The sequence below is a fragment of the Crocuta crocuta genome, unplaced genomic scaffold, assembly GCF_008692635.1.
Source record: "Crocuta crocuta isolate KB4526 unplaced genomic scaffold, BGI_CrCroc_1.0 scaffold177, whole genome shotgun sequence".
Classification (NCBI taxonomy): Eukaryota; Metazoa; Chordata; class Mammalia; order Carnivora; family Hyaenidae; genus Crocuta; species Crocuta crocuta.
The window spans coordinates 5,355,567-5,382,054 of NW_027531880.1; the positions used below are offsets into that span (position 1 = coordinate 5,355,567).

The following is a 26,488-nucleotide window of genomic DNA, read 5'->3' on the forward strand; positions in this document are numbered from 1 at the left end:
AATATGTTAAAAGTGCTAATGGAGTGCCTGGGTGGCTCAGTCAGTTAAGCGTCCAACTTCGGCTCAGATCATGATCTCACGGTTCGTGGGTTAGAGCCCCATGTCAGGCTCTGTGCTGACAGCTAGCTCAGAGCCTGGAGCCTGCTTCACATTCTGTATCTCCCTCTCTCTGACCCTCCCTGCTCACATTATCTCTCTCTCTCTCTCTCTGTCTCTCAGAAATAAATAAACATTAAAATTTTTTTTTTAAAAGTGCTAAGAAAAAAAATCAAATCATAATTATATACTCACAGAAAATAATCAGGAATAGAAATAAAATAAAAATATGTAAACACTAATAAAATATCTAACATAGCTATATAAATATTAAGAGGTGTAGACTGTGAGGCTAGTAGTATTTGATTGTATCGAGTTCTCGAGAGAAACAGACCCAATAAGGAGATAGACAGATAGATAGATAGACAGATAGATAGATGAAGAGATGGATGATAGATATATGATGATAATGATAGATAGATGATAGATAGATAGATAGATAGATAGATAGATAGATAGATATCAAGAAATGGGCTAACATGATTGTTGAGGCTAGGAAATCTGAAATGTGGAGGGCAAGCCAGAAAACTGGAAACTGACAGGAGTTTCAGTTCACAGGCAAAATTTCTTCTTTTTTTTTAAAAAAATGTAGGTTTTTGCTCTTAAGGCCTGTCAACTGATTAGATGAGGCCCACTCAAAGTATCCCACTTAATCTCTATTACTTAATGCAAAATAATTATAGGTATTAACTACATCTACAAAATACCTTCATGGCAACTTAGATTAGTGTTTAACTGAATAAGTGGGTACCATAGCTAAGCCAAGTTGACATAAAACAAATTATCACAGAGATAAAAGGGGAATGCTTTATAACACAAAGGGTTTAACTTACCAGGAAGATACGACAATACTACATTTTCTATACAATAAACAACATAACCTCAAATCGTGTAAAGCAAACCCTGATGGAGATGGAAACAAAAGACACAGACATATACCCACAATTAGACTGCAATTGTTTTGTTTTTATTTAAAATCTCAGTAACAGAACAGCTAGCCCCAAATCACTAAATATATAAGCAATTTTAAAAACAGGATTAATGAACTTGGTCTAATTAAGATATATAGATTATCAAGTTCATCAATTTCAAAACAGATACTAGTTTCAAGTACACCGGAAAATTTACAAAAATTTACCATATACATTTATGCATGTCCATAATCCAATCTGAAAAATTTCATAAGATTAGATCCTACAGAAAATGTTTTTTTAACCAAGGAAAATAAGACAAATAAATAACAAAAAGTTAACTGGGTGATCTCTGTATGTTTGAAAATAAAGACATAGGTTTACATAAATTCATAGGTCAAAAAACCTCATCAAACTAGAAACTAGATACTAATTTTACTTGAATAATGGTTAAAAAAATGATAAAATTTCAAGGATTCAGCTAATGGCCAACTGAGAGGGAAGTGTATCCTCTACAATGCATAGATTATTTTAAAAGAAAGACTCTGCATCCATCTCATGATTTTGGAAAAATAATGCATTAATCTCAAAAAATGTAAGAGGAAAAAACAAAGGTAAAAGGAAGTACATAAGTGAAGAGATTAATAAAGTAAAAAAGATATATCTATATATAGAAATGTTTATATATCTTTAATAAAGTAGAAATAGATGCATATATTTATATATATTCAAAAAAAAATTGTGACCCCTGAGAAGAATAATAAAGAAAAATCAAAAGGGCAAATATCTAATAGCAGGAACGAAGAAGGGTCACCACTACAATGCTACAAGTCATTACAAATAAATTAATTTTCAAGTGAAAGAATAAACCACATTTTTGTTGTTGTTGCAAGTTTTAACTGAAAGAAGTACAAGTAATACGGAGTAAATATATTTTTTCTTAAGACATTTTTTGAAAGAATGCCATGTAAATCAAATAGTCATCAATGTTTTAATTACAAAATGCTTAAATAATTTTTTTCTAAACAATTCATAAATACTAACCCATTTCATCCTTGCAACCATCCTACAAAGGCACGTATGCTGTAAATTTCAGTTTCCTAATGTGAAATAGAAGAGATGCAGGATTTAAGTAATTGTCCAAGTTCACAAAGTATGTGGAAAGACATGATTTGAGCTTAAGCAGTCTGGGTCTAGAGTCCATGATTTTAAAGACATTTTGCAATGGAGCCTCTTTTAAGAGATTACCAAGCACTGTTTCTGTTTGTTTTCTCTCACTCTAGGATTTAACAAGGTATGTGCGTTTCCAGGGGAGGGTTTCTACAAACTAGTTACATGTTGTGACAATTATGTGAGGTTTATGCTAGTATATCTCTATTTGTTTATTGCTCAACAGCCCACTGTTTGATAGCTACCTGTAAAAAGATAAAACTGGACCACTTTATAACATTATACACAAAAATAAACTCACAAAGGATTAAGGATGTAAATGTGAGACCTGAAACCATAAAAATCCCAGAAGAGAGCATAGGCAATAATTTCCCTGACATTGGCCGTAGCAACATTTTTCTACATATATCTTCTAAGGTAAGAGAGCAGAAGCAAAAATAAACAATTGAGATTACATCAAAATAAAAAGCTTTGCACAAGGACGGAAACCATTGACAAAACAAAAAAGGCAACCTATGAATGGGAGAAGATATTTACAAATGATATATTTGCTAGGGGGTTAATATCCAAAATATACAAAGAACTCAACTAACAACTGAACACCAAAAAAAGCAAACAATATGATTAAAAAATGGGCAGAGGGCCTGAATATATATAAATGCATTTTAAATCATTACTCTCATTTTCTTACTTTTACAATGTTTGCATGTAATCTTAAACCATGTTATTTACTATTACTTGTTTTTGAAAAATTTAAAAATATTCTGTTGAAAACGGTTCACAATTTCGTTCTTTCAGTGATCATTATCTTTGTACCGTTTATCCATATTGATATGTTTAGTTGTCATTAAATTTCACCGCTCTATTGTATTCAACTGTGTAAATATGCTACACTTTATTCATTTTGATGTTTTTGTAGATAAGTGTTATTTCTAGGTTGTTTCTCTTTAAAAGTATTTGTTTTCCCGTTTTTGCTATTAAGAACAGTGTTACAAAAGATGAACTTATCTAAAGATCTAAAGTAGAAGTTTTCAACCTTTGTCTCGTTCACATTTGGGCCAAATCTCCCTTGGTTTGTTGTGGGATTACTCTATGCACTGTGTTGCGGACGAAATGACACAGAGGACAAGACACACACAAAACACACACTGTATGACGTCTAACAGGATCCCTGGCCTCTACTCACGCCATACTAGTAGTGCCTCTCTGTCCAATTCTAATAGCCAAAAATGTCTCCCAACATTGTCTAATGTCCTCTGGAGGCAAAAGTTGAACCTGATTGAGAACCACCAAAGGTAATACATGTGGAAGAGAAGAACTATGGAATATAAAAGGTGAGAATGTGCTACTTTTTACAAGATACTGCTACCAGGACATTTTCCAAGTGTGTAAGAATTTCTCGTCACATTTTTGTTGAGACATTCTTCAATCTCCTCAACTATTTGTTAGTGTTTGATGTTTTAACTTTTGCCTATCCAGCTAGTGCAAAATAGTATTTCACCGTGTGTCTGTCCTTCTTAAACTTATGTTTCATTTTTTTAGAGCGGATTTGGTTTAACAAATAATTGATCAAAAAATGTAGAGTTCTCACCTACTCACAAGCCCCGATTCTACTCTGATTCCACAATTTCCCTATTATTTATATCTTGGATTGGTGTGGTGTCTTTGTTACAGTTGATTAGGATTGATTCTTTGTGTTGTTCATTCCAGGGGTTTTGATAAATACATAATCAAAATTGTCCACCATTACAGTATCATATAAAACAACTTCATTACCTAGAAATTCCCATGCGTCGTCATTTCCTTCTTCCCCTCCCAAAGTTCTGGCAATTACTAATCATTTTACCGTCTTCATAATTTTTCCTTTTCCAGAGTGTCACATGCTTGGAATCATATTGGATGTAGCCTTTTCAAAGCTTTTCTCTCTTTTTTTTAACTTTGCATTTTATGATTACTGGTGAGATTAACCATCTACTCAGATGTTTAAGACAAATTATATTTTCTACTCTGTGAAATAATTGTGTCTTTTGGCTAATTTTGATTGAAGATGTACATAGTTACTCATTGATCTGTAGTTCTTGGCATTTATATACTAATTCTTGTTCAATTATGTATTAAATATTTTTCAAATTATTTATGATACAAACCTAGATATTCTTTTTATTTTCAATCATATAAAACTATTTTGAGGGGGGCTTATGTGGCTCAGTCAGTTAAGCATCCAGCTCTTGGTTTCAGTTCAGGTCATGATCTCTGGTTTGTGGGTTCAAGACTGGCTGTCAGCACAGAGCCTGCTTGGGATTCTGTCTCTGCCCCTCTCCAGCTCTCTCTCTTTTTCCCGCAGAATAAATAAACAACCTTTAAAAAAAAAACTATTACTTTTGAAAAATACACTATAAATTATTTACTAGAAAAATAAAATGGATATAATATAAATATCACATTCTTATTATTAGAGTGAACAAACATACATTTAATTCCTAATACATCTATTTACTTTTAAGTATAAATAATTTAGAAAATATTTTAAAAACTATACATGTTATACATGAGTGTGAATAAGCAATTAATGGATACAGAGAACCATTATTATACTTCTTTTGGTTGTTACATAATTGTAAATAAAGTTATGAATGAAATAGCAGTTATTCATATTAAAGTCTGTAAGCACACTTGAACGCTATATTTTTCAATATTTAATTTCATATGGAAACAGGACTTAATATAATTCATATACAGGAAACTACATAAAGTTAGAGATTTATGTTGTAAATGGAAGAGTGACTCCCTCTTGTGGGTTCTTTGAGGAGAGCATTTGTTGGAATGAGCACAGGGTGTTGAACGGAAACCAATTTGAAAATAAATTATATTTAAAAAATAAAAATAATAAAAAATAAAATATAGAAATACTGTAACATTTACATATTGTATTGGAATAACTACTTTAAAAAGTATCAGCTTATGCCAACTCACTAAAGCACAAAACTTTCCATTAAAAAAAGGGATCATTTCCAGCACGGCAGTGAAATCACTCTGAAAAACATATAAAATTAAAGGATTTATTATATTTACACGTTCTAAAAAGGGAGGCACAATAGGCTCAGATGGACACACAAAGTCATCAAGAACCAAAGTTTGATCATAACAGTCAAAGAAGCAGCGGAGGAATGATCTATGGTAATGGATAAATATCTTTATTGAGAGCCATGGGTGGGGTAGTTTGTAGTATCCTGGAAGGATTCACACTGGATACTTTGTTGTTGTTTTTTTTGTTTTGTTTTTTTAAATTTTTTAATGTTTTATTTATTTCTAGGAGAGAGGGAGAGAGACAGCGTGAGCAGGGGAGGGCCAGAGAGAGAGGGAGTCACAGACTGAAACAGGCTCCAGGCTCTGGGCTGGCAGTCAGCACAGAGCCCGGGGCTCGAACCCACGAACCGCGAGATCATGACCTAAGCGAAAGTCGGACGCTTAACCGACTAAGCCACCCAGGCGCCCCTCACACTGGATACTTTGAATGTAACTGAACCAATGTGGAAAAGAGGAAACGGACAAAATAAGGAAGTCATTATGAGATTTATTGCTCCAACACACACGTTGAGGATGAGTACCCAGAACTGGGAAGTAGCTAGATAAAAGTTCAAAACAAGCAGGGACGGGGTGCTAGCACTCAAGGAGTCATTGACAGAACAAATAACTGCCTTACATTACAAGTTTAATAAGATTTATTATCACATAGATTAAGATAGAAAACATTTACATCATTCAGAATGTTCCCTTTGCCTCTTTCTATCCCCTCTCACTCAGAGTCAGCCACTGTTTTGATTTTTATCACCATAGATTAGTTGGGTCTGGTCTTAATACAAATAGAATCATACCAACTGTATACTTAGGGTTCTGGCTTCTTTCACACAACATGGTGTTTTGGGGATTTGTCCATGTTGCATTATTAAAAGTTTGTTTTTCTTCTTATGGCTCAGTAAGTTTTCTTTACATAAGCATAGCAATTCTGTTGTTTAACCATTCTCCTTAAACCATCAGTAAACATTTAATTTGTTTCCAGCTTTTGAAATGTATGAGTAAAGCTTCTAACATTGGTCCAAATCTTTGTGTGGACGTTTGAGTACATTTTTCTTAGGTACTGGGCTAAGGGTGGAATTGTTATATAATAACTTATTGGAAACTGCTACATAGTTTCCCAACATGGTTTTCCATTTTCCCTTTTCATCAGCATTATGAAATTTGTTGCTGCTCCACATTCTCAGCAACATTTTCTTTGCTATTTTATTTAAATATCACAATGTAGATTCAATTTTTATTTTCCTTATAATAATTATTATTATTCACATACTTTTCTAATGTGCCTATTAAAGAGTTAGAAAGCTTTTTCTTTTTTATAAATTCGATTTTCTTTTTAACTATTGACTAGTACAAGTTGTTGATTGATTCTAGATACAAATACTGTGTCAAGTATGTGTACAAAGAATATTTTCTCCAGTCTTTAGCTTTTTGTTTGATTTTGGTTTTTGCTTGCTTTTTTTTACATCCTTAATAATGTATTTGATGAAGAGTTTTTAATTTTAAAGATCAAATCCATCAACTTTTTTTACATGTTTGGGATATTGCAGGGTTATGCTTAAGAAAACTTTGTTTACACCAAGTTCAGGAAGACTGGTTTTTTTCTGCTAGAAAATTTTCTAGTATTTGCATTTTATTTTATGATTCACCATCAATTAATTTTTATATTGTTAAGTTGAAACCCTTTCCTTTCTTTCTAATTTTTTTTGGTATATGAATGTTCTGTTGTTCCCACACCATTAGCTGAATAAATTTTTTTTTTTGCTGAATAAATATTTTTAATAGATTTTTTTGACTATTCCAGATCCTCCGCATTTTATTTTTTGAAACTAGAATCAAAAACCTCCTTGGTTACTGATTCTCATTGCATTGAATCTTTAGGTCATTTCAGATAATTTATATTTTATAGTCTTGTAATTTATGAGTATAAACATAACTCAATCTGTTCAAGTTGTCTAAAAATGTTTTGGTTAGCATTCACTATGGAAGTCTTGAAAATTGTTTCTAAGGTGTGTTTTCATAGATAGTAATCTTGTTTAAATTCATTTTCTAATAGATGTTTCTGGCATATAAGTACAGTTTATTTTTGTCTATTGTCCCCTGACATTTTCAAATTCACTTAATTGTTCTAATAAGTGGTTTGTATGCTCTTTTATATTTTCTGCATATATAATTATGTAATGCAGATAAAAACAATTTGATTTCCTGATTTCATCTATTTATCTATCTAATTTATTACATCAATTAGTTCCTCTATGACAACAATATATAGAATAGACGATGGCCTACACACACACACACACACACACACACAGTATGAATACTATTTACTTATTGAAGAAGTTTTTATTTTTTATTATGAATGGAATGAATTTTTTTCATTGGTTTTGAACATCACTGAGCACATTTTGAAGTCCACAGAGTTTATATAGTTTTTCTACTTAATGCTTTTAATTTTAATGATAGATTTTTTTTAAGCTTACTTATTTATTTTGAGAGAAAGAGAGAGAACATGGAGGGGCAGAGAGAGGGAGAGAGAGAATCCCAAGCAAGGCTCGATCCTACGAACTGCAAGATCATGACCTGAGCCAAGATGAAGAGCTGGAAGTGCAACCAGCTAAGCCACTCAGGTGCCCCTGCAATAATAGATTTTTGAATTTTATTGGTATCTTTCATCTCTAAGCTAAATTTGTCTTGGTCATAATATACATATATATATATAATATATTTCTTTCTTTCTTTCTTTCTTTCTTTCTTTCTTTCTTTCTCTTCCTTCCTTCCTTTCTTTCTTTCTTTCTTTCTTTCTTTTCTTTCTTTCTTCTTTTTTGTAATGTCCTTGCCAGATTTTGATACCAAGATTACATAGACTTGTTAAAAAAACATTCTTTTTTTATATTCTCTGAAGGAGTTAGGGTAAGATTGATATTATTTTGCTTTAAATCTTTTTACAGACCAACTAATTAAACAATTCAGCCCTAAGCGTTATTTTATGGAGAAGTTTCAAATCATGGTTTTAATTTATTTAACAAACATGGGACTATTCTAATTTTCCATATGTTTTAGGTCAGTTTGAAAAGTTCTGTTTTTCCTCAAAGTTACTATACTGGGTCAACAAGAGGCAAAAATGGAAACCCTGAGCCCTCCTTCCCCTCACAGACATGCTGATTCAACAACATGGACCAACTCCTTTTGTTAGAAATCCAGAAACTGGTTGAAAGCCTCCTACCACTGAGACGAAGCGGGAGGGAGGTGGAGGGAGTCAAAATGAAGAAAATGACACCTTCATCATAATCTCTTCCTTGTACTAGGCACTAGGTGCACACAATCAGGGGAAAAGCCAGAACCCCCAGCTTCTCCCTGAGAAGGGAAGGAGAGGACTGAACCATATGTCCAAAGTTCAGACTATTTAGGGGGCTGCCCCAGGTACTGACTACTGTATTGACTGATTATGAGTACTGACGGGAAAAGGCCCCAGGTGGGGAACACTGAGAATATAGTCTGCAGTTTGAACTAGCATGCTCTATTAGCCAAAGTGCTTCCCCTGCTTCAGCACAGAGCAAGCAAGTAAGAATACTAAATCCCTCCTTCTCCCTGGGAAAAGAAAGAGTCGAAGCATGCAAGAGAGAAGGAGAGAAAGAAAACATGTATCTAACGTTCAGACTTTTCCCCAAAGGACTGGTTTTTACCTTGCCTATCTCTGAGTACTGACAGGATATAGTACACTCTAGATGCCTAGGGACCAGCAGCATGCTGCTCCTTCACAGGAACTGCAAGATAGCAAAGAGACACCAGAGGGAGCAAGATACCATAAACTCCTGAAAAAACAAACCAGCAAATTTCTAGAATTATGAGTTTACATGGACAAGTTTGGAGAAAAAACACATCCACCAAAAAGTTTTGAGAGGCCCACCAGAATTTCTAGCAAGGGTAATTGGTGAAGGTTTTCCCGTATACGAAGCCAGTCCATAGAAACTGAGAAAAGGGCTGTTTTTTCAAATATCCAGATACCAACTCTATTGGGGACTGTAAACACACACACACACACACACACACACGAAACAAAAGAAAACACCAAAAGAAAAAGGGATTTCATTACCTAGCAAAGAATTCAAAATTATGATCATAAAGATAATTAGTAAGTTCTGGAAAACAATTTATGAATAAGTTAGAAATTTACAAATAGAAACAGAAAAAAATACAGAAATTTTGGAGCTGAAAAATGAAATAACCAAACTGAATAATTTACTTGAAATGTATAATAATCGACTTTATCAAGTAGAAGAGAAAGTCGGCAAACTCAAAAACATGAAGAACATTCTGGATTATCCTATCACAGAAGCAAAAACAAAAAAGAATGAAAAAGAGTGAAGAAAGCCTAAGAGACTTTTTTGACTTCATCAAATAAATCAATATATGCACTATAGAAGTTCCAAAAGGGAAAGAGAGAGACAGAAGGAGAAGAGAGCTTATTGAGGAAAAATAATGACCCATGCCTTTTCTCTATTAAGATGGTCAGTCATGTGTTGTATTTCTTTCATTTTGTTAATGTGTTGTATCACCTCAATAATTTGCATACATTGAAACATCTTTGTTCTAAGGAATAAGTCCCACTTGGACATGGTGTATAATTCTTTTAATGTGCTGATGAATTCAATTTACTACCATTTTATTAAGGACCTCTCCATTTATATTCATCAAGGATATTTTCCTGTAGTTTTCTTTTCTTGTGTTGTCTTTCTCTGAGTTTGGTATTAGGGTGATACTTGCCTCACAAAATGAGTTTGAAATTGTTTACTTGTATTCTATTTTTTGTAATAGTAGGAAGAGTTGGTATTAATTCTTTTTAAAATATTCAGGACAATTCACCCAGTAAGTCATCTGTTCTCGGGCTTTCTATTGTTAGGAGGTTACTGATTCAATCTCTTTATTTGTTATTAGTCTCTTCAGGTGTTATTTCTTCCTGCTTCAGTTTAGCTTTCGACAAAGCGCAATATCAATTCATGATCAAAACTCCCAACAGACAAGGCATACAAAGAGCTTACCTTAACATAATAAAGGTCATATATGAAAATTCCATAGATAATAGTATAATCAGTGGTGAAAAACTAAGAGCTTTACCTCTAAGATATTGTACAAGGTAAGAATGCCCACTATCATTCTATTCGACATAGTACAGAAAGACCTAGCAAAAGCAATTAGATAAAAAAATTTTTTTAAATAGGAATAAAAATCATTCAAATTGAGTAAAATTAGCTCTGCAGATGGGATGATTGCATATGTGGAAAACCTTAAAAGGCAAGAAAATTTTGTAAGAACTAATAAACTTAGAAAATTTGTAGCATAAAAAGCTAGTTCCATTTCTATATACAATGAACTATCTGAAAAGGAAAATAAGAAAACAATACCATTTACAACACTGTCCAAAAAATGTGAAGTTAAGAACGAATTACCCAAAAGGTAAAAACAAACAAAACTCTTGTACACTGGAAATAAAATGTTAATGAAGGAAATTACAATAGACACAAATAGAAATTACCCCCACATTTTTGGATTGGAAGAATTAATACTGTTAAAATGTTCAGACTATTCAAAGCAATGTACAGATTCAGTGCAATCCCTATCAAAATCTAATGATGTTATTCACAGAAATAGAAAAGACAATCATAAGATTCATATGGAACCACAAAAGACTCAAATAGCCAAATCAATTTTGAGGAAGACGAACAGAGCTGGAAGCACATTTCTTGATTTCAATATGAAGCAATATGGTTCTGGCATTGAAAGGACGTATATCCCAGTGGAATAGAAAATAATTCCCAGAAATAAAGGCATGATCAGCTGATCTTTAAAGAGTGTGCTAAGGGGCGCCTGGGTGGCTTAGTCGGTTAAGCGTCCGACTTTCGCTTAGGTCATGATCTCGCGGTTCGTGGGTTCGAGCCCCGCGTCGGGCTCTGTGCTGACTGCCAGCCCAGAGCCTGGAGCCTGTTTCAGTCTGTGACTCCCTCTCTCTCTGGCCCTCCCCTGCTCACGCTGTCTCTCTTTCTCTCTCATAGAAATAAATCAAAAACATTAAAAAAAAAAAAAAGTGTGCTAAGAACACAATATAGGGAAAAGAGAATTTCTTCAATAAATGGTTGGGGAAACTGAATATTCACCCACAGAGAATGAAATGAGACCATTAGTGTCCATTGTATACAAAAATCAACACATAGTAGATTGAGCACTTAAACATCAGCCTGAAAATATAAGCAGCTAGAAGAAAACATTTAAAACAATGCTTGACATTGGTTTTGGCAATGACTTTTGGATATGACACCAAAAGCAGAGGCCACAAAAGCAAAAATACACAAATGTGATTATATCAAACTAAAAGTTTTTGCATAGCAAAAAAAAAAAAAAACAATCAACAAAGTAAAAAGGTAACCTACTGAATGGGAGAATAAACTTTTAAGCCATATATCTGATAAGGGGTTAATATCAAAACTATATGAGGAAGTCAAGCAACTTGATAGCTAAAAAAAACAAAAACAAAAAAACAAAATAAATGGGATAAAGGCCTGAACAAACATTTCCTTAAAGACACACAAATGAACAAGTATGTGAAAAGACAGATATCACTAATCATCAGGAAAGATGAAATGAAATGATGAAATGAAAATCAAAACTATAATGAAATATCACCTTACACCCCTTAAAAGGCAATTATAAGAAAGACGTAAGATAACAGATGTTGGCAAGAATGAAGAAAGGATAATCTTTGTTCCCTAATGCTGGGAATACAGTTTGGAACAACTACTGTAGAAATATAGGATTATGAAGATTCCTAAAAAAATTTAAAAATAGAACTACTAAGTGATGATATCAAGTCCCAATTCTAGGTATATATTCAAAGGAAATTAAGTCAGTATATTGAAGAATATAATACTCCTATGTTCATTGCAGCATTATTTATAATACTAAGATATAGAAACAATCTTAAATGTCCATTGATAAATAAATGGATAAGGAAAATGTGAAATATAATTCAGCCATAAAAGAGACAGAAAAACTAAAGAGAGAAAGAACAAGAATAAACAGAATATCCAGATAGTAGGTTAATAAGGAAACCAAGGACCTGAACACTGTAGACCAAATGACCCTAACACACATATACAGAACATTCCATCCAAAGCAAGGAAATACACATTCATCTCACGCATGCATGGAGCATTCTCCAGGACATACCACATGTCAGTTTACAAAACAGTCTCAACAAATTTAAGAAGACTGAAACCATATTGGGTACCTTTTTCTACCACAACAAAATGAAACTAGAAATTGATAACAGTGAAATAAATCAATATGATAAACCATATTAAAAGAATAAAGGACAAAAATCACATGCTCATCTCAACCAACGCAAAAAAAGCATTTAACAAAATTCGACACCTTTTTCATTATGAAAAGACTCAACAAAGGAATAGAAGTAAATTACCTCAGTATAATAAAAGCTATACATGGAAAGACCACAGGAGATACCTAGTCAGTGGTATAAAACTAAAAGCTTTTCTTTTATGATTGAGAATAAGGCAAAGATGCATATTTTTACCACCTGTATTCAACAATGTACTGGAAAACTGAGCTAAAGCAACTAGTTAAGAGTAAGACAAAAGACATCCAAATAGGATATGAAGAAGTAAAATTATTTTTGTTCAAATATGACATTATCTTATATGCAGAAAACTGTAGCGATTCCACAAAATAATCTGTTAAAATTAATAAATGAATTCACCAAATTTACAGGATACAAAATCAACATACAGAAATAAGTTGCATTTCTATACACTCACAGAAGACAATCTAAAAATGGAAATGAGGAAAAACAATTTATAATACATCAAAGGGAGTAAAATACATAGAAATATACTTAACCAAGGAGTTTAAATTCCTGTACATTGAAAACTATAAACATTGCTGAAAGGAATTTTTAAAAGATATAAGTAAATGAAAAGATGTCCCGTGTTTGTGCATTAGAAAACTGAGTATTGCTAAAATGTCCATACTACCTAAAAGAAATCTACAGATTCAATGTAATCCCCATAAAAATTCAATAGCACTTTTTAGATAAATAGAAAAAAATAATCCTAACATTTATATGAAACTACAGAAAACCCAAAGAGCAAAAACAATCCTGAGAAAGCAGAATAATGGTGGAGGTTTCACATTTCCTGATTTCAAAACATATTACAAAGCTACAGTAATTAAAACAGTGTTGTCCTGACATAAAGACCGGCCTGTAGAAAAATACAATGAAATAGCCCAGAAGGAAACTCACAAAAAAATTGGCCAACTCATAGATGCCAAGAATACACAATCAGGAAAGGAAAGTTTCTTCAACAAATGGTGTTTTAAAAACTTAATATACACATGCAAAATAATGAAGTTGGATGTTTATCTTACATTTTGTTTATTCATCATAAAAGGTTGTTTCCACCTTTTAGCTATTGTGACTAATGTTGCAAATAAAATAGGAGTGCAATATCTTTTACAACTTGATTTCAATTTTTTGGATAAATATCTGAAAGTGGGCTTGTTGGATCCTTGTTAATAGAATTTTTAAAATCAATTTCCCTTTCAAATTATTCAGTGTAAATGTATAGGCATGAAACGGATTTTTGCATGTTGACTTTATATCTTTCAACGTTGCTGAATTTATGAATTCTAACAAGTGTGTGTGTGTGCGTGTGTGATCTGTAGGGTTTTCTACCGATATAAGATTATGTCATCTGTGAACAGAAACAATTTCACTTCTTCCTTTCTGGCTTAGATATTTTTCATTTCTTTTTTTTGTCTATTTGTTCTGGCTCAGACTTCCAGTATCGTATTGAACAGAACTGGTGAGAGCAGGCATTCATGTCTTGTTCCTAATCATAGAAGAAAAGCTCTCAATCTTTCACTATAGGGTATGTGAACTTTTACTATGTAGCCTTTATTATGTAGACATAGTTTTTCATTTCTAGTTTCGGGAATGTTTTTATTTTGAGCATTTTAAAAATGTTATCATATATGTATTCTGTATCAGTTGAAATAATCATAATTATTTCCCTTCATCTGTTAATGTGATGTACTACCTTGATTGATTTTTGTATTTAGACCCGGGCTTGCATATCAGAAATAAATCCCAATTGGTCACAGTGTATACACCTTTAATATACTGTAGGATTTGGTCTGCTAGCACTTTGTTATCAATTGATTTTTATGTCAAAATTTATCACCAGTTATGTAGTTTTCTTTCCTTGTAGCACTTTGGTTTGGCTTGCTATCAAGGCTTCATAACACACCTGGAAGTGTTCCTTCCTTTTCAATTATTTTTAGAGGAGTTTAACAAAGTTTGGTGTTAATTCTTCTTTAAATGTTTGGCAATATTCACCATTGAAAACTTATGGTCCAGGATTTTTCTTTTGGGGAGGTTTTTTTATTACTGACTCAATCTTTTGTTATAGGTCTATTCAGATTTTCTAGCTCCTCATGAATTCATCTTTGTAGATTGTGTGCTTTTTTCCAAAAAGTTGTCCATTTTATCCAGGTTATCCAACCTGTTGGCCTAAAATTGTTCAATTCAATTGTTCAAAAGATTCTCATCATGTATTTTTAAAGTTATGTAATGTTGCTGGTAATGTTCCTACTTTCATTTATGTTTTTAAATTTTTGAGGTTTTTTTCTACTGAAGGTTTATCTCCTTTGGTTCATCTCCTCAAAGAACCAATTTCTGGTTTTATGAATTTCTCTATTGAGTTTCTATTCTTTATTTCCTCTCTCATCTTTATGACTTCCTTCCTCCTGTCAGCTGTGGATTTTGCTTGTTCCTCTTTTTCTAGTTCCTTATTATGTAAAGTTAAATTGTTGACTTGAGATCTTTTTTATGTTAAGTATTTTACTAATATAAATTTGCTTCTTTAGTGGTGCTTTCAGTTTATCTCATAAGTTTGGCTATGTTGTGTTTTTGTACTCTTTTTTAAAATGTGTTATTTAATTTCCTTTATGATTTCTTTTTTGACTCACTGGTTGCTTAATTCATCTTTTTTTAATCTTTTAAGTGTTTTCAATGATTTCCCATTTTTCTTTCTGACAATGCAAACCAAGGCCAAAATATGATCTCATATTATATTCTAAATGTTCAATTGGCTTTATATACAAGAACTACATGGCATTTTAATAATCATTTCTTTGGGGAAGCTTCCCGTGAAGATGTTTGTAAGATACACTCTTCTAAAGTAGCTCATATAGATGTTAAGAGAGAGTTTCCATGAGATGAAGGAATATATTGGTAGTTTTTTCTTTTTCTTTTATATTTGCATTATACAGCCAAGATAGAATAAACTGCCTTATAGTCTATTTTCCTATTGATTACAATTAAGCATTCTGGGCAGAATACAAAATGAACTACTAAGAACTCTGAAAATAAATAATATCAGGTAGATTGAAGACTAAAGTCAAAATCTGAATATTAATGTGTAGGAGGGTGAAGTTTGTACTTTTATTTTTTCTTTTTTCCTGGCTTTAATCCCAAACAGGTCTGGCAGGCACTAAGTAAAAAGCCTATCTTTCTAGTGAAAGGAATGGAAAAAAAGTGTTCCTGAATGTTGGAAATTATGCATTGGGATGAATATTCACTTCTTTTCTCTCTCTCTCTCTCTCTCATTTACTCTCCTACCCTACTCTGAAGCTAACTCTAGTTATGGGCTAGCACTGCCACAAACATAGTGGCACAGGTACTTAAACCCTGAGAGAAGGATTTCTAGTCAGAGAAAGTAGAAAAGGGACCCCAAGTGTCTGAAGGGTTTGGGAAAACTATCCACTATTTTCTTCTCTCTTTTCTCTAACCACTTCACTCTCTAGTTACGCAGAGTTGCACAATAGTACAGAAGGCTTTCTGAACAAAGAAAATGGGTAAAATGCCCCATTGTTCAAGGATGTGGAAGAAATTACAAAAAGAAGAGAAATAAAAAATGGCAACTCCTAATTCTGCTGTGAATTGATATAAGTTCTGGACTCTACCCTGAGCTGTTCACACAGAGAAACAAATCCAAACAAGCAAGTATGGTAAACTTTTTAAGAACTGAACTCTGACACAAATATTTGCCTCAATTCTAGACTAAACCTTGAAGGATAAATGCATTCAGTAGACTCAAATGGAATAGAAAAGACTTTGAACTGACTTTGCAACTACTTTGCACAGATGAGACAGAATTTGTGGTATGAATCTAACTAGCAGATTATTTGCTAAAACAAATAACCTCTCCTTAAAACTCAGCATTCTCCAGAGAATTTTAACAGGGTCTAGAGTCTTGCCTCAGAGTGTTAAAAATGTTAAAGATATAATCCAAAATTACATAACATTGAAAGAGCCAGGAAAATCTGACCTAGCTTTAATGAAGAAGACAATCAACAGATGCAAATCCTGACAGGATGCACATTATAATCATCTTCCATGAAGTAAATGTGAACTTGTTTTTTTAACTAATGAAAAGATAGACATTAGCAGAAGAGAAGATAAACACATGAACTAAATGCAATATTACAGTGTACAGTATAAAACAATATATGCTCCTGGACAACCAATGGGTCAAAGAAGAAATTAAGAGAAATAATTTCAAAAACCCCTTGAGACAAATGAAAATGGAATACAAAATACAAAATTTATAGGATGCAGCCAAAGAAGATGTAAGAAGAAAATTCATAGTGAGAAATGCTTATATCAAGAGACGAGAAAAACATCAAATAAAAATCTAGGGGCGCCTGGGTGGCTTAGTCGGTTAAGCATCCGACTTTCGCTTAGGTCATGATCTCGCGGTTCGTGGGTTCGAGCCCCGCGTCGGGCTCTGTGCTGACTGCCAGCTCGGAGCCTGGAGCCTGTTTCAGAGTCTGTGACTCCCTCTCTCTGACCATTCCCCTGCTCACGCTCACTCGCTCTCTCTCTCTCTCTCTCTCCCCTAGAAATAAATAAAACATTTAAAAAAAAATCTAACTTTACGCCTCAAGGAATTAGAAAAGAAATGAAGTCTAAAGTTAGCAGAAGGAAGGAGATAACAAAGATTAGTGTGGAAATAATTGCAATAGAGACTAAAAAGAAAGGATTGATGATACTAAGAGCTGGCTCTTTGAAAGGATAAATAAAACTGACAAACTTGTAGCTAAATTCACCAAGAAAAAAAAGAGAAAGGGCTCAAGTATGTAAAATCAAACATGAAAGAGGAGACATTACAACTGGTACCACAGACACAAAGGATCATAAGAGACTACCATAAACAACTACACACCAACAAACTTGAAACATTGGAAGAAATGGATAAATTTCTAGAAATATGCAACTATACCAAAACTGAATCATGAGGAAATAGAAAATATCAACAGACAAATTACTGGTAAGGAAATTGAATTAATAATCAAAAACCTCCTAATAAACAAAGGTCCAGGACCAGATGGCTTCATTGGTGAATTATACCATTTAAAGAATTAATACCAATCCTTCTCAAATTCTTCCAAAAAATTAAAGAAAGAGGAATGTACCTAAGCTCATTTTATAAGGCCAGCATTACCCTTATACTAAAGTTAGGAAGGATACTATAAGAAAAGAAAATTACAGTCCAATATCCCTGATGATTATAGATGCAAATACCTTTAAAAATACAAGAAAACTCAATTAAACATAACATTAAAAATATCATACAATATGATCAAGTTGGATTTATCCCTGGGATGCAAAGATGATTCAACACCCGCATAGCAGTCAGTGTGATACACACATTAACTTCTCTTTTGGTTTCCATATGCATGGAAAATCTTTTCCCATCTCTTCACTTTCAGTGTGTGTGTACTGAAATCTGAAGTGGGTCTCTTTTATGCAGCAAATACTCTGGTCTCAGCTTTTTGTTTTGTTTTGTTAGCCCATTCAGCCACTCTTTTGATTGGAGAAGTTAATTCATTTTCATTTAAAGTAATTATTGATAGGTATGGACTTACTTTTGTCATCTTGTTAATTGTTTTTTGGCTCTATTGCAGTTTCTGTGGTCCTTTCTGTCTTGTGATTTTCCTTTGTCATATGATTTTTTGTGGTCTATGCTTTGATTCCTTCTTTATCTTTTGTATATACTAAAGAGTTTTGCTTTGTTGTTACCATGAGGCTTACATAAAACAAATTATAGTAATAACAATCTATTTTAACCTGATAAAAACTTAACTTCAACTGCATACAAAAATCTACCCTCTTCATTTTATGTTTTTTATATAATAGTTTACATTTTTTACATTATTTATCCATTAACAAATTATTAAGCAGTAAATTTATTTTTAATACTTTGCCTTTTAACCTTTACCTTAGAGTTAAATGATTTACATAACACCATTACAGTATTTGAGTGTTCTGAATTTGACTATATACTTACCTTTTCCAGTGAGTTTTATACTTTCATATGTTTTCATGTTACTAATTGCTGTCATTTCATATTGGCTTGTAAGGCAGATCGAGTGATAATTAATTCCTTCAGAGTTTTCCTATAAAAAGTTCTATCTCTCATTTCTGAAGAGCAACTTTGCCAGGTAAAGTATTCTTGGCTGGTAGTTCTTTTCTTTTAGAACTTTGAATATATCATCCTGCTCTCTCCTATCTGACAAGGTTTCTGCTGAGAAATCTGCTTATAGTCTTATGCATATTCCCTTTTATATGATGTTTGTTTACTCTTACTGCTTTCAAATTCTCTCTTTATATTGATTTTTGATAATTTTATTACAATGTGTCTCATGAAGTCCTCTTTGGGTTGAATTTATTTGGAGTTCTATGAGCTTCATGTGCCTGAATGTACATATCTCTGCTCAGATTTGGAAAGTTTTCAGCCATTATTCCTTTGACTAAACTTACTGTCCCTTTCTACCTCTTCTCATTCTGGAACTTCTATTATAGATACATTTTTTTGATTGATGGCATCCATTTTCAGAATATAATATTTATCAGATATATGAACTGTAAATATTTTCTTTTAACTTATCCTTTGTGTTTCTTTTCTTAATGACATCTTTTGAACAGCAAAAAATTTTTGATAAAGTCCAATTTATTATTATTATTTTTTTTTACAGACCATTGTTTTGGTATATCTGAGAAATCTGTCCTACATTGTCATAAAAGTAGTGAAAACAGAAGTGTTTGTCTTGTTCCTGATTGAAGAGTGACAGCATTCAGTCTTTCAACTTCAACCATGATGCTACTAGCAGGTTGTGCATATTGCTATTTGAGGAGGTTTCTTTCCATTCCTAGTTAGATTTGATGATAGTGTTTATTACAAATCAGTTCTGGGGGCGCCTGGGTAGCTCAGTCGGTTAAGCGTCCGACTTCGGCTCAGGCCACGATCTCACAGTTTGTGGGTTCGAGCCCCGTGTCGGGTTCTGTGCTGACAGCTAGCTCAGAGCCTTGAGCCTGCTTCAGATTCTATGTCTCCCTCTCTCTCTGACCCTCCTCCACTGTTCACGCTGTCACTCTTTCTCTCTCTCTTTCAGAAATAAATAAAACATTAATAAAAATCAGTTCTGGATTTTATAAAAGGCTATTTCTGGGTCCTTTGAGATGACTGTGCATTTCCCTTCCCTTATTCTATGAATTTACTCTTAGATATCAACCCAATCTTACTTCCCTGGATAAGCTCACCTAGTCATGGTGTGTAACATCATTAGTTTGCTAATATTTTATTAAGGATTTTTATGTCTATGCTTATTATATTGTGATGTTTTTGCTTGGCTTTGATATCAGAATGATACCTGCCTTATGAGTTAGGAAGTGTTTTACCTTTCTCATTTTCTATAAATGTTTGTGTAGAATTAGTAATATTTTTTCTTTATGTATTCTCATAGAATTCATCACTAAAGCCATTTGCCCCTGGGCTTTTCTTTATAATTGGGTAGCATATTGAGATTCTAGGCAAATTTAAAATTCCCACTAGTGTTATTTCCTATCAATCCTTATCCAGTTCCTCCAGCACATGCATGTAGCCGACCTGTCAGCTAGGAATATGATATACACAGAGTTTATCATTATCCTTTAAAGAGCTATTATTTCCAATATGGTACCTTTAATTTCTGTCTGATCTGTCACTAACCCCAACTAGGACCTCAACATTGGGCTCATAGTACTTCTGGTTTTACATTCATTCCTTACCAAGTTTGCTACTTTTATTCAAAGTGTCGATGGATGAGATTTTTTTGCCATTTGCACCAAATGTAGAACTGCTCCTCTGACACCTAATTTAAATGTTTTCATGACTAGCCTTTCTCTAGTAAAATAACAGCATCAACTAATCTGGAAGAAGGCATAGGAGCAGATTCAGGAAAGAAGAACAAGAACATAGCTCCCACTATTCTTTATTTTGTGGCAGCTTTTCATAAATGACTCACTTTTTGTTTCTTTTGATAAGTTTTTATAGTCCTGTAATAGTTGTTTTGACAAAATTGCCCAGTTTTATACTTGTTTTGGGAGTAGATGATTTAAATATATCTTCTCTCTCTCATAGTCTTCTCATTTAGGTTTATCTATGCAATTTTATTTATTTTGTGCCTGACTTATCACAAAATCTAGCACTGATCCATGATAAATACTCTTATCTAATTAGAAACAAAAAGAGACTTTCTCAATATGATAAAGCTATATGCATTTTGTACTTCTGCAACATTCCACATAGGATCAATTCCCTTCAGTGTGAAGGACTCAGTTGACATTTTCTTTAGTCCATGAATGATCCAGATAATTTTTCTTCATTATTTTCTGAAAATACTGTATTTCATTTTGAAAGACATTTTCTCTCCATATAAAATGCAGATAGTAGTTTATTCCTTTTTTGAATCTGTCATTTTATATATATATATTTTTTATTATAGAAGATAGTAAATAGTTTATTCCTTTTTTGAATCTGTCATTCAGTAACCTTCTAGTTTCCATTATTTCTGTTGGAAAGCCAATCTTAAATTGTTTTATTGTTCTTTTGCTTTTAAGGCTTTTGTTTTACATTCTGATTACCACCTTTTGTGTGGTTTACAGCACTATCATTATAATGCATCTTAGTGGTTTTATTTTAATATTTATTACATGTAATCCTTTTTGAGTATAGGTTTAATATCTTATCAGATTGTGATGTATAATGCTGAGAGTAGTTATTACACTTAAAACCTGAAAAGAAATTCCAATGAGATTGGTAATCAGGTAAACTTTGCTAATTTTTAGGATAGAAGCTTAGAATTGATTGTTTCAGAATCAAAAGAGAGTAAAAGGATCATTAGCAAAAAAGTGATCAGGATAACTGGGAAATAGTTTGTAGTTATTGAAATGTTCACTCATTATTAACAATAACAGTAAAGCCTTCAAATAATTGGTGTTTCAAAATTGATTGTATGAGTCTTTTTGAAAGCTTTAAATGCATTATTTCAAATCTTTTTGCATAAGAAATGATATTTTAATATTTCTCTTTACTGAAAACTAGAAATCTTATTTACAGTGATCTTTAGTGTGTAAAATTAATATGTAAATATGAAAGACTTTCTAATTAATATTCCAAATGCCACTGCTATTTATAGAAACATAAACGGACACAGCTATATCACATTGGAGTTTATATATAATTACCATTAAAATAATATATGCCCAGGAGCCTATGGAGTGAATACAGTCCTGCTGACATTTTGGTCTCAGTACAGTGTAACTGATTGCAGACTTCTGGCTTTTAAAAATTCAAGACAATATATTTAATTTGTTTTAAGACACTAAAAGTGTGGTAATTTTTTATAGTGGCCACAGACTAATAATTATGTTGAATATCTTTTTATGTGCTTATTGGCCATTCATGTATCTTTTGTAGAGAAATATCTTTTAAAAATCACATTCCGCCTGAAGTGCCTGGGTGGCTCAGCTGGTTAAGCGTCCAACATCAGCATTATTTACAAAGTCAAATTGTAGAAGGATCCCAAGTGTCCATTGATTGAGGAATGGATAAAGAAGAGGTCATATCCACACACCCCCACACACAATAGATTATTATTCATCCATAAAAAAGAGTGGAGTCTTGCTACTTGCAACAACATGGATGGAGGTAGAGAGTACAAAATGTCAAGCAAATCAAGTCAGGGAAAGAAAAATATCATATGATTTCACTCATGTGGAATTTAAGAAACAAAACAGAGAGAGAGAGAGAGAGAGAAAGAGAAACCAGGGAACAGACTCTTCACTATAGAGGACAAACTGATGGTTATCCATGGAGAGGTGAATGGGCAGGTGGCTAAAATAGATGATAGTCATTAAGGATTGCAGTTATCATGATGAGCACTGGGTGATGTATGGAATTGTTGAATCACTATGTTATATACCTTAAGCTGATATTACATGGTACGTTAACTAGGTTGGAATTAAAAGTTAATTAAAATCTGAGAGAAAAATATATTATCCCATGCTTGATTATCTTTTCACTTTCTGATGATGTTGTTTGAAATGTAGAAGATTTAAACTTTGATGAAGTCCAATTTGTCCATTTTTTCTTTTGTTTCTTCTACATTTGGTGTTGTATGCAGTAACTAATAGCTGAGCCCAAGGTCATGAAGATTTATACCTCTGTTTGCTTCTAACAGTTTAATATTTTTAGCCCTTATGGCTTGGTATATGTTCCACTTGGAGTTGTTTGTATAATGTTTGGTAGTGGTCCAGATAAATATTTTTTTTAAGTTTTTGTTTTCATTTCTTTTGAGAAAGAAAGAGCAGTCACGTGCACGTGAGAGTGGAGAAGGGGCAGAGAGAAAGAGGGAGAGAAAGAATTCCAAGCAAGCTCCACACTGAGTGTGATGTGGGGCTTGATCTCATGACTATGAGGCCATGACCTAAGCTGATATGAAGAGCTGGATGCATACCGACTGAACCACCCCGCTGCCCCCAGGTTGATTGTTTGTTTGTGGTTATACATTTCTCTCAGCACCAGTTGAAAAGACAATGCTTTCGTCATTGAATTGTTTTTGCACCTTTATTAATAATCAATGGAAAGTAAATGTAAGGATTCACTTTGTACTCTCATTTCAATGCCATTGATCTATATGTCTCTTGATTTGGCAGTAACATACTGTCTTGATTACTGTAACCTGTAGTACATTTTTAAATGGCGAAATGCATATAGTCTAAGTTTGAGGTTGGAAATATTCTGGGTCCTTTGCCTTTCCATATTAGCTTGGTAGGCCTGTTATAATAAAATACCATAGCCTAGGTGGCTTAAACAACATAAATTAATTTTATTACAATTCTGGAGGCTGAAAGTCCTTCTGAGGCTTCTTTCCTTGGCATGTAGATGGCTGCCTCCTCGTTGTATTCTTAGATGGTCTTTTCTCTGTGCTCAAACATTGTTGAATGTTTCTTTTTGTGTCCACATTTCCTCTTTTATAAAGACATTAGTTGGGGTGCCTGAGTGGTTCAGTCGGTTAAGCATCTGACTTCAGCTCAGGTCATGATCTCACGGTTCATGAACTCCGTGGCTCTGGAGCAAACCTCTGGGTTGGCAGAAACTTTGTCAGGTCCTTTTTATGGTCCTAGATTCCCTTTCCCAATTCTGCTCCCTTCTGTCTTTCACCGCTGTTAGTGCCTGATTAACCTTTTGCTTTTGAACTCTTCCTCAGCATCTGTTTCCTGGAGAACACAATGGGGACAATCATTACTAAATCATTATCACCAAAATAATAATTACCTTCTCAGTTCTCATTCTACCTAATTTCTGAGTAACATTTAAAAGTTTCCAATATTCTACTTTGAAATTCTATTTTATTTGTAGTCATCATAATATCTTCTAATTCTTACTCACCTTAACCTTTGTTAGTTTCACTTTGACCCTAGATTCTTTTTTGTCCTAACCCCCAAATCCTTTGTGTTGCCCACGAGTCTATTTTGGACCTCTTTTTTCTTTCCACTCATTTGTCTTAAATGATCTTAGTCACTCTTTTCCTTCAAGTTCCTTTTTTATGTGTTCATAAATTGGTTTATTTCAACTCAAGCTCTGGGGTGTCAGACTCCAATTTCCAATGTCTATACCTGCTATTCCACAACTATCTCCAAGTCAACATCTGTAGCTGAACGCATCATGTTCCTATTCAAATCTGCTGCTTTCAAAATTGGTGCCCATTTCATCCCACTGGCTTAGTCCTCTTAGCAATGTGATCAACCTCCAGAATGAATTATTCAACACATTGATATTTCGTCCTAAATATCTCTGTGATCTTTCTACTACATTTATTTTTCTTCCCTCTCTAGTCCTGAGGATGTAGACATTTTTGGTCTAAATACAAAAACTTCCCCTTAGTGAAACTGTTGTTTCTAGTCCTCATCATTTAAATCCCACCATCCCCAAACATTACAAGTTCTCATTTTTACACAGAAATCCATCATTGATTTGCACTAAGATTCTTAGATAATTTTAAATTATGTAATTATTTAAGAATAAAGTCGTAAAATGCACTAACATCCATATAAATCATTCACTCATCTGAATATGGTTCACATCTCAAATGTCACAGCCACCTTTAAGTTCACTCTGTTAGAGAAAACAAAATAATCTTAGCCATATTCCCAGAGAATTTTGAATATCCATGTAACAATGAATTTTTCCTTTCTAGCTGTGGCATCTCTTGTACAAGTTCAGTTTTCTGTTAGTTTCTGAGGTACTTGAAAGCATGGATCTTGTCATAGTTCTCATCTGCCCAGTTCCAGGCTTGCAGTAAGCACATAAAAAAATAATTATTGTATTAAATTAAAATAATTTGAATGTCTATAAATTATAGCCATTAAAACTGACCAGTCGATACCAACATCGAAAATACAGTAATGAATTTAAACAACAGAGGTGTATTTCCCTTTTGGTTACTTGACTGAACAGCAGAGCTTTTTTGCGGAACCATGAAGAACCTTTTAATTCTTACCATGCCTTAAGTGACATCTATGTATATTAGACTTCAAAATTTGATCATGTTGTAGAAGATCAGAAATTTTAAGAGCAACATAATTAATATCGATACATTAATTCCATCAATTTTCATCTGATTTGGCAAAGAAGATAAAAATATTAATTTTAAGGTATATAAAATATTCAAATAAATGAATATGGTATACAACATGTATCACAAGACTTACTGATCAGGCTATAAACACTGAAGTGAAATACTCAGAATTGCTATTTTGAAGTTAAAGTTCTTCTGTTATCATTTGTTAATTATAAGAATATTTTCTTGATAGATACTAAAACTAGACTTAGGAAAAGCATGAACGATAGAAAAGAAGCATGCAAGGAATGTGAGCAGAAGTATTCCATGAAAGGACAACTCAATAATTAGTTGGTGAAAAAGTCCTTGTAAAGTTGACCCAAAAAATGAAAGTTTTTCAAGTTATTCCCTTTTCATGTGTCAATGTCATACTGATGGGGAAAAAGCTTTACATTGAACCTTTTACTAGTTCCATATTTTTCTAAGACGTCAAGTTCTACACCATGGAATAAATAATGGGAAAATAAAGTTATTCTTACAGGATCATTTCATAGTTGTAACTTCTTTGGTTTTTGCTTTTGTTTTTGGTCTGATACTTAAATTGCTAATCCACACTTAGGGATTAAAACACAACCGTACGCTCATTGCATGTCTAAATTCTGATTTGGTTTCCTTAACAATTTTCTAAGAAACAAATTTAGGATAGAAAAATTGACTTAGATTATATTTTTACATATTTTACGTGCGCGCACGTGTGTAGATCTGTTTCGACCTGAGATTTAAAACTAGAATTCTGACCTCAGTCACGGTTAAGACAGGCAACTGTCTGCTACTAACCATATTGTGAATTTCCATTTTGTTTTTCTTCACTACAGTAATTCAGCCATCGTGCCAGAAAACTATGACGTGGACTGTTGACACTGCCGAGCACTTCACCAGCAGCTGGCCCATTTCCAGAAGAGAAAATGCCCTTTACAACCTCTACGTCGCCCTTAAATGCGTTTCAAAAGTCCGCGTTTGGAAAATAAAGCCCAAGCCCACGCGGAAGCCACGCCCGGCTGCCTCCAGCCTCCAGGGCCCAGCGCGGTGGGTGGGAGCCCGGGGCTGCGGAGGCGTGTGCGGATCAGCAGCCAGGGCGGGGCGGGCGGAGGAGCCGCGGCCCCCTCCCCCATCTCTCCGCTGTCTGCGCCGTCCCCTCCCCCAACCTGGCAGTGGGG

The 26,488-nt window shown here is 33.5% G+C and overlaps 1 long non-coding RNA gene across 1 annotated transcript; it reads right to left on the reverse strand.

Annotated features, from left to right (window-relative positions):
• Positions 1 to 23,261: 23,261 nt before the first annotated feature.
• LOC144239114 (uncharacterized) lies at positions 23,262 to 26,340 on the reverse strand. The gene is made up of 2 exons (XR_013337318.1): positions 26,109 to 26,340; positions 23,262 to 23,928 (listed from the first exon to the last, which is right to left on the reverse strand). It is a non-coding gene; the product is annotated as an uncharacterized LOC144239114 (long non-coding RNA).
• Between the last annotated feature and the right edge of the window lie 148 nt (positions 26,341 to 26,488).